Source organism: Oryctolagus cuniculus, chromosome X (genome assembly GCF_964237555.1).
Source record: "Oryctolagus cuniculus chromosome X, mOryCun1.1, whole genome shotgun sequence".
In the NCBI taxonomy this organism is placed as follows: Eukaryota; Metazoa; Chordata; class Mammalia; order Lagomorpha; family Leporidae; genus Oryctolagus; species Oryctolagus cuniculus.
In genome coordinates, this window is record NC_091453.1 from 73,088,252 (window position 1) to 73,102,237 (window position 13,986).

Here is a 13,986-nt window from a genome sequence, read left to right on the forward strand (position 1 = left end):
CTAGTCCAGGTCGGCGCCGGATTCTGTCCCGGTTGCCCCTCTTCCAGGCCAGCTCTCTGCTGTGGCCCGGGAGTACAGTGGAGGATGGCCCAAGTCCTTGGGCCCTGCACCCCATGGGAGACCAGGAGAAGCACCTGGCTCCTGCCTTCGGATCAGCACGGTGCGCCGGCCGCAGCGCGCCAGCCGTGGCGGCCATTGGAGGGTGAACCAATGGCAAAAAGGAAGGCCTTTCTCTCTGTCTGTCTCTCTCACTATCCACTCTGCCTGTCAAAAAAAAAACCCCAGCTATTTTAAATTCTTCATTTTACCCTTTTGGCTGGACTGCCATCCTCCAGTAATTTTCCAAAATGACAAACACAAAGGGAATGAGGAGATGCACCCAATACATGTTCTTCAGGCCTTTTAATAAACATAGAATTGTTCTTTAGGCCATGTTACCCCGCATTCTATGTGGCATTCTTTTAAAAAAGATTCTTGCCAAGAGATTTAATATACATATTGAGCAAATTAAGCACTCTGATAGCCAAGATAGTTTCCTGAAACGTGTGAAGGAGAGTGATCAGAAAAAGAAGGAAGCCAAAGCAAAAGGTACTTGGGTTCAACTGAAGCACCAGCCTGCTCCACCCAGAAAAACTTGCTTTGTCAGAACCAACAGAAAAGAAGCTGAGCCACTGGAACCCACTTCCTATGAATTAATGTCATGATAAGTGTAAAAAAAGATTTTTTTAAAAAACCCTCTGGGCTATAAACATGAGAAAGAGGGAGAGAGAGGGAAACATCACCCAAGTATTTTATAGTGCCAAATCTGAGGTCACTGTTTTCTGGTATTTTATTTGTTAGGTAAGGTCATGATTACCTGATAGTTCTTGATACTTGTTGGCATATAATGACATCTGTGTACTGAAGACCTACCTAATTTTTCAAGTCTTTGTAATCTGGGTTTGTTTATGACTATCCTAGAAATTGTAAGCAGTCCACTTATTTTGAGACTGCGGACACATCTGCCATCTCAACACTAGGTGGCACCCAAAGTCGGGGATTTAGGGTCAGTGCAGGGTCCCTGCCCCAGGGATACTCTAAACTCAGGTTTGTACCAAATCTGCAGTTGGTATGATAGTCAGAATAAGCTAGTTTTTTCTTAGCAGCTTACCCCTGGGACCAGAGCAAACACAGACTCCCAGTCCTGTGGCCACCAACACTGCAATGCTAGATCACACCTGGAGCCCACAGCTTACCTAGATCAGCACAGCATGGAGGTGAGACCAAAGCACACACTGCTACGGTTTGTCTGTTAACGAGATGGACTCAGTCTGAGATCACAGCAACTAGCCACACAAAGCATGATGCTGGCTGTAACATAGGTCAAATCAATGTTGGCTACAAAATTCCACTTGACACTGGGGCAGGTCCCAAGGCTCTGTCCACCAGCTCTGGCCTAGGGATGGGGATCATTAAAATCTGCCCGTTGTTAGGTTTTGCCAGCTGGGCCTGCACTTATTCCCAAGACACAGTCCTATAGTTCCTGGCTATCTGCCCAAACATTGAGGTAGGGTGATAAATGCAGCACTTTGGCCACCCAGGCAGGCACTAAGTGCATAACACCTGGGTCTCACAGTCACCAGTCCTGCACAGCCTCGGGTGACATCAGGTCTACGTGAGACTGGCAATGATACACATCAAAACGAGTCCATCCCACCAGGGTGCAAGTCTTCCCCTAATGCTGGAGCAAGGCCAGAGGCTCCAGCCACAGTTACTGACCCGGGGACAGAGATTCTTAATATCTGCCCAGTGTGGGTTTTGCCAACTGAGTCCTAATACAGATCCCCATTGTTCCTTTCTGTCTGCCCAAGGTTGGAGGAAGAGTGATAAAAGCATCCCTTTTATCACCAAGGCTGGTACCAAGGCCACACTTGGGTCTGTCAGTCACCAGGCCCTATGCAATCTTGGTGGTGCACACAAAGTACATGTCAGGCCTGTGTTGATTCACACCAAAGCAATTCTTCAGTCCCAGCAGGGTGCAGATCTCTGATGCCAGGCAATTCTAGAGGCTCCTCTGTGAGCCCTGGGCTGGGCGTAGGGGCCTCTGGGATTTATCAAGCACTGGGTCTCACAGCTATGCCCCAGGTCGGAACTCCAAGACAAGGTCCTAAGCTCCCTCTCCTGGTCTATTCTCTAGTGTCTTGCTCCACTGTCTGCTGGAGATTGGGAAAAGGGTGGTGATGGTGGTCCCTTAGCCACCAGGCTAACAAGGGTGTGAAATCTCAAACTGCAGGAACAGGCTTTGGGCAGGAGCCATGGGGACCTGTTCAGTGGTGGCTTTTATGTGACAGGTCTGATACCAAATTTCAACTTTGTGATCTGGATTTAATTTAGGAGATGAGGCATGTCTCCTTTACACTGTGCTGCTCAGAGCCGGGAGAGGGATGACATCACAATTCCTTTCTTCCTGCTTTCTTCAGTGCACCTTGTATTGCACTACTAAAATCAGACACTGCAGTCTCTCACCTGGCTTCTGTAGCTCTTGTGAAGGTGTCTTGGTGTGTGAACAGCTACTCAAATTGGTGTCTCCGTGGGAAATGATCACCTGAGCTTTGTACTCAGCCGTCATCTTGCTAGAAGCCCTTACCCACTTTTTAAATGGACTGGGTTTATGTTTTATTTTTGAACACCAAGAAAATGTTTTAATTAAACTACAGAAACAATGCTTATGGCACAGAATAGTCATACGCAAAAAGATACACCATGGTATAAGTACTTACAAAGTTACAAACCATGAGTTTCCTTAGCTTTTCCCATTTTAGAAGTTCATACAAGATGATCAGATTTACCATGGGGGGGTGTATTTATTATCAACTAGAACTGCTCACTGTATGCTCCATTATTTATATGCAAGATCCGAGTGTCTGGAAGTGAAGTTGTCAGGCATTTTAATAAAGTGGACAGCCACTTGTTTCTTCACAAGGCATCTTTACACAAGAGCAATCAGGAGAAAACAGGGAACAGCCAACCCTTCTGCATTGCAATATGCCACCTTAACAGCTACCCACTTGCTTCACAAGTGTGCCTTTCCAACTGCTAGTTGCTTATTCCAAACATTCTTCAACAGATCGATAGACTGTGTGGTCCCTCTTCCCCAAGTCCTCCATTAGGTTGCCTGCGGACACATGATTCTCCTAAGCGGAAATTGCTCCTCTCTCTTCTGGAGACCTGGGGCAGTGGGGCGGGGTGGACTTGGATTCCAGCTTAGAGCTTGGGGCAGACTCCTGGACTGGGGCCTACACTGGGATGGCGAGCACGACCTGGAGACGGAGGAGGACTGGACTTGGATATTCGCATAGATCTGGACTTGGATGTCTAGAAGGAGCACAAGCAGGACCAAGAGTTGGAGCGCTGTAGCAAGGTTGGCTTTGGGACCTGGAGCGACTCCAACTCTGTGGCTCCAGTGTCCCTATCCGCTGACCCTGTACCTGTGGGGCAGCGGGCCCCTGTGGCTGTGTTGAGAGTCTGGGGGCGGTTGTAGCACGCCATCTGCACCCGGACCTTGCGGCCATCCTGCACAGCCCAGTGTACGGCGCCCATGGTGTCCTTGGCGTCGCACTTGTAGCGGAAGCCCGTGCAGTAGAAGCACGCGACTTCCCGGTGTAGCTGTCCTGTGAGATGCATACGTGGCCTCTGCACCAGTACTTCTCAAAGACCCACCTTAGCGGGTCGGGCGAGGGACGATATTGTCCACCTTCAGAGAGGTCATACCTGCCACAGTGGGAGGCAGGCGACCATAGCTCAGCGCTGTGAGGCAGCTGGAGCCCTCCCACCCCCACCCCGTGAACTGGCGCCAAGACAATAATTTCCTGGGCAGATCCGCGTGCTCCCACGAGGTGGCGGCTTTCTCAGATCCTGGAGGGCGACCCAGTGCCTCTCCTCAAGCAGTGGCTCTTGCGTGGGAAAGCTAAGCAGGCCTGCGTGGAGGAGGCCAGCAGACAAGGCCTGAAAGTGGGCACACCTGAGCAGCAACTCTGTTTAGTTTTTTATTTGCCATCCAGTTGTTTGAGTACCTTATATATTTCGAATTTTAACCCCTTGTGAAATGTATGGTTTCCAAATATTTTCTCCCATTCCATTGGTTGCCTTTTGGGCAGAATCTTTTTAGTTTGATACACTCTCACTTGTGTGTTTTTGCATCTGTTGCCTGTGCTTTGGGGCCCTATTCAAAAAAAAAAAAAAAGGAAAAGAAAAAAACATTTCCCAAAACAATGTCAAGAAATTTTTCCATATGTTGTATTATTCTAGCAGTTTTAACATTTCTGGCATTACTTGTCTTTTTAAATGTTTATTCATGTATTTTAATTCTATTTGAAAAACAGAAAGGAGAGAGACAGAGAGAGAATGAAAGTGCAAGAGAGCTCTTCCTTCTACTGACTCTCTCCTGAAATCTCCAAGGATAGGCGGGACGATGCAAGGAGGCTGGAACTCAGTGTCTCCTATTTGGGTGGAAGGGACTCAAGCAATCCAGCCATCACCCACTGCCTCCCAGAGTAAAAAAGCTGAACTCGGAAGTAGAGCAGGGACTCCAACCCAGGCATTTCAATATAGAATGCAGGTGTCTCATGGGAAATCTTTTTTTTTTTTTTAAGATTTATTTATTTATTTGAAAGTTAGAGTTACACAGAGCAGAGGCAGAGAGAGAGAGAGAGAGGTCTTCCATCCGATGGTTCACTCCCCAGTTGGCCGCAACGGCCGGAGCTGTGCTGATCCGAAGCCCTTGAGTCAGGAGCTTCTTCCGGGTCTCCCACACGGGTGCAGGGGCTCAAGGACTTGGGCCATCTTCTACTGCTTTCCCAGGCCATAGCAGAGAGCTGGATTGGAAGTGGAGCAGCTGGGTCTCACTGGGGTGCTGGTGCTTCAGGCCAGGGCGTTAACCCGTTGCGCTACAGCACCGGCCCCGGCAAAATCTTAACTACTATGCCAAACACCCACTCTAGATCTTACTAAGCCTTTAATCTGTTTTGTCTTGAATTTTGCATTTAATGCAAGTAAGGGTCCAAATTCATTTTTCTGCATATGGATATTCAGTTTTCCTACTACCACTTACTGGAGGTACTATCCTTTTCCTATTCTGTATTCTCAACACTTTTGTTGAAGATTAGTTGAATATGTATGTAGAGGTTTACTTCGTGGTTCTCAATTCTGTTCCATTGGTCTGTTTCTGCTTTTATGCCAGTAAAACCATTTTGGCTACTACAGCTTTCTAATCCTCATATAATTTGAAATCAGGAAGTCTGATGCTTCCCAATTTTTATTCTTGCTCAAGATTGTCTTAGCTCCTAGGGGTCTTTTGTGATTCCATACAAATTTCAGGACTGTTATTTCTATGTCTGTGAAAAAATGGCACTGATATATTGAAAGACATTGACTTGAGCTCTTTCAAAAGTATGAACGTTTTGATTCTTCCAGTTCACGAACCTCAAATATCTTTACATGTGTTTGCGTCTTCTTCAATTTCTCTTTTTTATTGTTTTTCATATACAAATCTTTCATCTCCTTGATTATATTTATCCCTACTTATTATTTGCAATACCATGCAAATAATCTCAAAAATGGGATTGTTTTCCTACTTCTTTTTCAAATACTTCATTGTTCGTGTATAGAAATGCAACTGATTTTTGTATGTTGATATAGTATTCTGTAACTTCACTGAATTTATTAGTTCTAATAGGATTGTGTTGTTGCTTTTATGATATGTCACCTGCCACATAAAGTCATCTAAAAACTGACAACTATACTTCTTCCTTTCTCATTTGGATGACTTTTTTAAAAAAGATTTATTTGGGGGCCAGTGTCACGGCAAAGTAGGTTAAGCTGCTGCCTGTGATGTCAGCATCCCATATGGTCAGCAGCTCATGTCCTGTCTGCTCCACTTCTGATGTAGTTCCCTGTTAATGCATCTGGAAAAGTAGCAGCAGATGGCCCGAGTGCCTGGGTCCCTGCCACCCACGTGGGAACCTGATGGAGTTCCAGGCTCCTGAATTTGGCCTGGCCCAGCCCCGGCTGTTGTAGCCTTTTGGAGAATGAATCAGAGAATGGAAGATATCTCTCTCTTTCTCTCTCTCTCTCTCTCTCACTCTGCCTTCCACATAAATACATCTTTTAAAAAAGATTTATTTTGGGGGGCCAGCAATGTGGTGTAGTGGGTAAAGCAGGAGATTCGAGTCCCAGCTGCTCCACTTCCACCAGCTCTCTGCTATGGCCTGGGAAAGCAGTAGAAGATGGCCCAAGTCCCTGGGCTCCTGCACTCACGTGGGAGACCTAGAAGAAGCTCCTGGCTCCTGGCTTCGGATTGGCACAGCTCCAGCCATTGCGGTCATCTGGGGGGTGAACTAGCAGATGGAAGAATTCTTTCTCTCTCTGCCTCTGCCTCTCTATAACTATGCCTTTCAAATAAATTTATTTATTTCAAATAATCTTAAATGATTATTTTAAATTTTTTTCCTTTTTTAAAAGATTTATTTGAGAGGCAGAGTTATAGAGAGAGAGGTCTTCCATCTGCTGGTTGACTCCCCAAGTGGCCTCAAAGGCCAGAGCTGGGGCGATCTGGAGCCAGGAGCTTCTTCCTGGTATCCCAGGTCAGTGCAGGGGCCCCAGCACCTAGGCTATCTTCCACTGATTTCTCAGGCCAAGAGCACAGAGCTGAATTGGAAGAGGAGCAGCTGGGACATGAACTGGCATCCGTGTGGCATCCCAGCACCAAGAGGCAGAGTTTTAACCTGCTATGCCACAGTGCCAGCCCCATATTCATTTTTTGACCTTCAATTCCTATTCATGTTTAATACAGCATTTTTAAAGGAAAGGTACATAATAAGAGATTTTAAAAATACAGTAAAAGCACTACAAAACCCAATAACTGAATCACAAAGTAAACTTAAAATTCCATACTTTATAAAACCAATCAAATATGAACCCATTAACGAAAATAAGATCATATGAGCAAAAAAGTCAGATTACAAATAATAAACATCAGTCACTATTATATGGGAAGATGAATCCTACTCTACATTGTTCTTTTTGTTGCTCAATCTGAATAACTGCTTTTCTTTTTTTTTTTTTTTATTTGACAGGTAGAGTTACAGACAGTGAGAGAGAGAGAGAGACAGAGAGAAAGGTCTTCCTTCCGTTGGTTCACTCCCCTAATAGCCGTTATGGACGGTGCGCTGCGCCAATCCAAAGCCAGGATCCAGGTGCTTCCTCCTGGTCTCCCATGAGGGTGCAGGGCCCAAGCACTTGGGCCATCCTCCACTGCCTTCCCGGGCCACAGCAGAGAGCTGGACTGGAAGAGAAGCAACCGGGACTAGAACCCGGTGCCCATATGGGATGCCGGCACCGCAGGCGGAAGATTAACCAAGTGAGCTATGGTGCCAGCCCCTGAATAACTGCTTTTCTACCTGATGAATTATATCGGTATTTCTGCATTATATCCCAATTAATCTAATTTTACCATTAATTTAGCATTTCTGACTTGAGTGACTGTTAGCTCTCTAGTACAAAATTAAGGCTTTGTTTTTTTTAAAAAAAGAACAAAATACTGTGTCTTTTCATCTTATCAACTGCATGAATATTTGCTTCTTTGTTTACTAATAATTCCATCATTTGCTATTTGTTTTCTCTGATACTAAGTTAAAGTAGAGCAAGATCACCTGGTGAAGCAATTTATAATTCACGAAATTACATACTTCTCAACTGAACTGAAAACCTTACAAATGACCCCAGGAACTTAGATATGCAATATAGAAAGTAAATGCAAGTCTCTTCCTTTACACCCCTGCACTTTCATATGTGCTACCCCTTCCTTTTGAAACACACTTTTCCTCTGCCTCATCACCCTAATTCTAGTCATCTCCAAATCGCTTCAAACATTTACTGGTTGGTTTTAAGATTACTGGCTTCCATCAAAGTATTCCTCATGGCATGCTGTGTGGTTAGCTGACTGCTCCTCATCTAAACCAAGACCTTGAGGGCAAAGGCTATATCTTATCTCTGCAGTCCCACAGCCTAAGACACAGTAACAAAGACTAAGGAATTTATTGAACTTATGACCTAAATTATTGTCTCCAGAACAGTGTTTCTCCATACATATTACTAAGAATATTTACTTTTGCATAAGTTATAAACTTCACCCCATACAAAGATTCCATGATCATCTAGTCCAGTATTAAAAATTCCTTTAACTTTGTGTGGGGAGCAACCCGGACTAGACTGAGTTACTGGAATTAAGACTTATTCTATGCATCTGCTCTCCCACAATATGGCGCTGGGAGAGGAGAAAACAGCTTCTACGCAGCTGCCTCTTGCCAACCTGAGTGATGACCTCCAGGAGCTGAACCTGCTCCTGATTGGAGGAGAGCAGCGTACTCGGCGTGTGGGCAGCCGAGTTGGGATTGGCGGAGGAGGACTATAAAGGAGGAGAGAGACGGCATGCACCAGGAACATCTAAGGGGAACATCTATCTGAAGGAACACCTGTGCAGCCCCCGAGAGAGCCGGCCGGCGGTGTGCCGCTCCCCTGCGGAAGTGGGGAATGTGGCCAGGGGGAACTGCCCTTCCACGGAGGTGGAAGGGACAGTAGCCAACCCGGGAAGAACCAGCAGCAAACCCGGGGAGGGCCGAGCAGACGAAAGAACAGCGCAGGGTTTAGTGTCGTTCCTCCACGAAGACGGGGAGCGACAACTTTGCTTAATCCCTAATTGACACTTTTTTATTTAAAAAATTAACATTTAGGCCGGCGCCGCGGCTCACTAGGCTAATCCTCCGCCTAGCAGCGCCGGCACACCGGGTTCTAGTCCCGGTCGGGGCGCTGGATTCTGTCCCGGTTGCCCCTCTTCCAGGCCAGCCCTCTGCTGTGGCCAGGGAGTGCAGTGGAGGATGGCCCAGGTGCTTGGGCCCTGCACCCCATAGGAGACCAGGAAAAGCACCTGGCTCCTGGCTCCTGCCATCGGATCAGCGCGGTGTGCCGGCCGCAGTGCACCAGCCGCGGCGGCCATTGGAGGGTGAACCAACGGCAAAGGAAGACCTTTCTCTCTGTCTCTCTCTCTCACTGTCCACTCTGCCTGTCAAAAAAAAATATTAACATTTAAGGAATAAGAATGTTAGGTATACAGCTCTGAGAGCTTTCCAGTAAAGAGGGAGGTTCCTCTAAATCGCAAAAACTCACTTGTTTCTCTTCTACCAATGGTCTCAGGATCCTAGATGCCAAATGTCAGGCACTTCTGCCCCAAATGGGTTACTAAGGAAACATGTTCTGAATTAAAAGAAACAGGTTTCAAATGAACAACTGCTTGTTACTAAATGGCTCATGGGTTTTCTTCTATTATATGATGATAGATTTTTATCTTAGCATTAGAAAGCTCAGCACAAAATTCTATTTTCAATTACAGTGATAATCCTCAAAGTCTAGTGCATATGTACTTTTGTAAATCTGTTTTTATTTTGGCTCCCATTTTCACCGCTACTTAAAATTATATTTTTAGTTAAAATATAAATCAGAAGGGGTTGTAAAAGAGGCCAGCATCTACACAGCACAGCAAACAGAAAAACAGGCAAAAAGGATACCAGATGTGATTTTTTTTATCTTTCAAATAAGGCGCTGTGGCGTAGCAGGTAAAGCTTCCTCCTGAAGTGCTGGCATCCCATCTGGGTGCCGGTTCAAGTCCCAGCTGCTCCACTTCCAATCCAGCTCTCTGCTATGGCCTGGGAAAGTAGTAGAAGACGGCCCAAGTCCTTGGGCCCCTGCACCCGAGTGGGAGACCCAGAGGAAGCTCCTGGCTTTGGATCAGCAGAGCTCTGGCCCTTGTGGACAATTGGGGAGTGAACCAGCAGATGGAAGACCTCTCTCTCTCTCTCTCTGCCCCTCCTCTCTCTGTGTAACTCTGCCTTTCAAATAAATAAATCTTAAAAAATAAATCATAAATAAAAATACAATGGCTTATCAATGACACTTCTAATACTGATCCATATGGAGTAATTTTAGCAAAATGAAAACCTAACTAAATCACTTGCATTTTAAAGGGACAATGCTGAAGAGAAAAATAAAGATATTAACTGCAATATGCAAAGGCTATGCAACTTATTAATAGTTACCAATAATCTACTGGGAATACCAACTGCTCTTAGCATACATGAAGAAAATGTGTTTAAAAGTCACTTTCTGGGACAATCAATGTAGTGCAGCAGTTAAGCTACCATTTGGGACACCAAAATCGCATTTTAGAGTGCCTAGATTTGAATCATGGCTCCACTTCCAATTAAGCTTCCTAATAATGCTCTTGGGTCCCTGATACCCATGTAGGAGACCTGGATAGAGTCTTGGGGTTCTCATTTGTAGCCCCAGCCGCTACAGGCATTTGGGGAGTGAACCAACAGATGGAAGATACGGCGCTTTCTCTCTCTCCCTCTCCACCTCATTATCTCTACCTCTAGCTCTGCCTTTCAAATAAATAAAACTTTTAAAAAATGAAACTTTAAACTTCTAAAATTCAACCCTATTTCTAAGAAATCAATATAAGATATAAACTACGTTATTATAATATAGACTATCTTGAAAGCCTTAAAAGCTTTATCAAAACATACCAAAACACAGGATTTGTAAACTCCTAGCAAGCCTGAGAACATGGCCTTGTAAAAGAGGTCAGCCTCTACACAGCACAGCAAACAGAAAAACAGGCAAAAAGGATACCAGATGTGATTTTTTTATCTTTCAAATAAGGCAGGGAATACTTGATTTAGAACACCAAAAATAACATTTTACAGAAAAGGGACTATAACATTATACAGCAAGTATGAATGCAAAACCTCAAATTAGACATCAACACTTCATTTAAATCAGCAAAAATAATGTTACCCAGAAAGCAAGCCATGACAAGCCAACATATAGCGGCAAATTTGCCATCAATATCAATGCGAATATTTTTAATTACTTAAAATATTTTTAATTACTTTACAGTTTCCAAGTACAAGCTAAAATTTGTAGAGCTGCTCTGCCTCATCACAAGAAAATAGTTTGCAGAAACAAAATTGTTTTTAATGCTAAAAAGTAAACAATATGCTCTTTGCTAACAACTAATTGCACTGTCGACCAAAACAGCCTAATGCATGGACACCTTCATGAAAGTTTCACGGTCAACACGGCTGCTCATTTCCCACCATCACAGTTATCTGTGCAGCGCAATGTTATGTCAGAGCACATTCAGGCACCCACAAGATAATTCTTAACAGAAATAACCACAGTAACTCAAGAAACAAGGCTTGCCTCTGCCTGAGCTCCAGGGTGGGCCCGGCATTTGCAGGCTTTGTACAGAAGCCCATCATTTCATTCCTTGTTCACCTGGAACACAGAACACGGAGCTGGACACAGCAGTTGTTGTCCCCAAACCATCAACACAATAAACTGCCTCAGAGTTCTGGGTGCGGTCCGGTGCCTCACTGGCAGCAACATTAGCTGACTCTGCGAAGAAGACATCATGGTGTTCTGCTAAAAACCTCAGCAAGAGATTAAAGCGCTTCAGTAAAGCCTTCAGAGTCTTCCCAGGAAAGGGCATCTTCGGAAGCATTACTGGAAGATTTACAAACAGGCGCAGCAAATGTTGCGGCCAGAAACGTAAGAAGGTGGAGGCGGCTGGCCACCCGGGGCGGGGCGGGGCGGGGCGCGGGGCGGGGTGTAGTTGTCAGGCACAAGCTTCCAGGAGAGGATCTCGTTCATTTCATAGGTTCTCCCCTTAAGGCCAGCGAACCCAGCGCTCACTTCCTTGCTGGGAATCAGAGGAGGAGTTGAGGACGATCCTCTCCCTCTGTACCACAGGCGTCTTCCCTTTCGGGCGTGGGAGCAGCGTGGCCTTGCGCTGCCGACGCTAGGGCTGAAGCTGCTGTCACACCGCCTGCCCTGGTTGATGCTGTGGCATTTGGACCGCCTCACGGACTGCAAGGCTTCTGGGTGGGCTTCATGCCTTTCGCCAGTGGCCGCTTCCTCCGTGGTCGGCTGCCTCTCTGTAGACTGCAGTGTGGACGGGTTCAACGGAGGCATCTCCTTACAAAAGCCAACATTCTTGTCTGCGGGGATGGGACTGGCTGGCATCCCCGTCGGCGTGCGCCGTGGCGCGGTGGTGCCGAGGCCGCTGCGGGGCTGAGGCGGCGGCACTGGTGACAAAATGCTTCACGTTAGGATTCCAAGAGAGTGATGACGCTGGTCTGGCTCGGCAGTGTCACTAACTGCTTCCTCTTGGTAATATGGTAATAATCCTCCTCCAGCTGCTGCCTCCGAACTTGGGGGATTTCTGGGGTTTCTCTCCTTTCTTCCACGTTCCTTTCGGTTTGCAGCGCGGGTTCTTTCACTTCAGCCTTTTGGTCAGCCTCACTTCCTCCACGTGCCTCTTCTTTTCTTCCCCACTGTCGTTAGAAGGAGCGCTGAGTTTTCATCATTTCCATCTTTTTCTTCAATGCGGAGGCTTTTCCGGACAGAGTCGCCACAGGGCACACGGCAGCGCGTCTTCAGTCAGAGCCAGCTTCTCCTGCCACCTTCCCAGGCAAAGGACGCTCTTCCTCACCATCTCCGGCGGCCGTCTATCCCAGCTTCTGGGCCATTATGGATCAGATATTCCGAGATCTTTCTGCGATTTTCCTCTTTCCCTTCGATAACAGCGAGCAGCTTTGCGTCGGAGAGCACTCCCACCTTGCTGGGGTCAGCCTAGAATCACAGCATTTTCTCCGCTGAGCGCAACTTAAATTTCGCGCCCTCTCTCAACCCCATATTCATTTTTATTTCAAACTTCATCTGGGTGTGCCATGTGGGAGGCAGGGGCCCAAGCATTTAAGCCATCTTCTGCTGTCATCCTAGGTACATTAGCAGGGAACTGAATAAGAAGCAGAGAGAGGAACCAGCATTCAAAATAGCAGCTCAACTGGATGTACCACAGTGCTGGCCCTGCCTTTAATTTCGTTCTTTTCTTTCTTTTCTTTTCTTCCTTCTTTCCTTCCTTCCTTCCTTCCTTCCTTCCTTCCTTCCTTCCTTTCTCTCTCTTTCTCTCTTTCTTTCTTTCTTTCTATTTCTTTTTTTCCTTCCTTCCTCCTTTCCTTCCTTCTTTCTCTTCTCTTCTCTTCTCTTCTCTTCTCTTCTCTTCTCTTCTCTTCTCTTCTCTTCTCTTCTTTTCCTGACAGATTTGTTTGTACAAATAGCACAGGAGGACAATAGCCCCATACAGACAGCAGCCCAGGGGTCACACCAATCCTTCTGCTCTTGCATTAGCAGGCAAAGAGTGTTACTAGGGAGGTTTTGGGGGTAGCTTTGGGAGGAGCCTGAGCCAGAACTGGGGTTGCAGGTGCAGCCTGGGTCTGGGCCATGGCCTTGGGCTTGGTTTGGGCCTGGGCCTTGGGCTTGGTTTGGGCCTTGGCCTTGCCCTTGCCCTTGATTTAAGCCTGAGCCTGGACCTTGATTGAAGCCCTGATCTTGCCCTTGATCTGGGGCTCAGTCTTGGCCTTTGCCTTGGTCCTTGGCTGGGACAGCCTGAGACTCCTGGCAGTGTGGGCATGGGCATGCTTCCCAAGCTTGGGGTGGTCGATATAGGCAAGTCAAGCGAGTTTGCACTGACACCCTTCAGGATCGTGGGCTTAGCCTCCTTAGGCTTGACCAGGGCCTTGATAGGCTCAGCATGCGCACTCATAGCCTTGGCATTGTTGGCCTGCATCTTCTTCAGGTCCTTCTTGTGCTTCTTGGCAAAATGCATGTTCCTCAGGAACGTGGGTCGACCTCTTTAAGAGATTCGTATCTTTGTGATCAGGGCATCTTGATGCCATTTCTGTACCATTTTGGGACTGGGTGGGTATGGTGTGGTTCTTGGACTGGGCCATGTCTGCACCATAACCTGCAGCTGCCTAAGCACCTGGGACCACTTTAATTTCTTTTTCTTACCTAAAGGTTCTGGCAATGGCTTACTGTGTTATCTTGAAT

The 13,986-nt window shown here is 46.4% G+C and overlaps 2 pseudogenes; both read right to left on the reverse strand.

Annotated features, from left to right (window-relative positions):
- Nucleotides 1–3,000: 3,000 nt before the first annotated feature.
- LOC127484813 (serine/arginine-rich splicing factor 2-like) lies at nt 3,001–7,464 on the reverse strand (annotated as a pseudogene).
- A 2,776-nt stretch (nt 7,465–10,240) lies between these two features.
- Nucleotides 10,241–13,762, reverse strand: LOC100356588 (MSL complex subunit 3B-like; annotated as a pseudogene).
- Nucleotides 13,763–13,986: the final 224 nt, after the last annotated feature.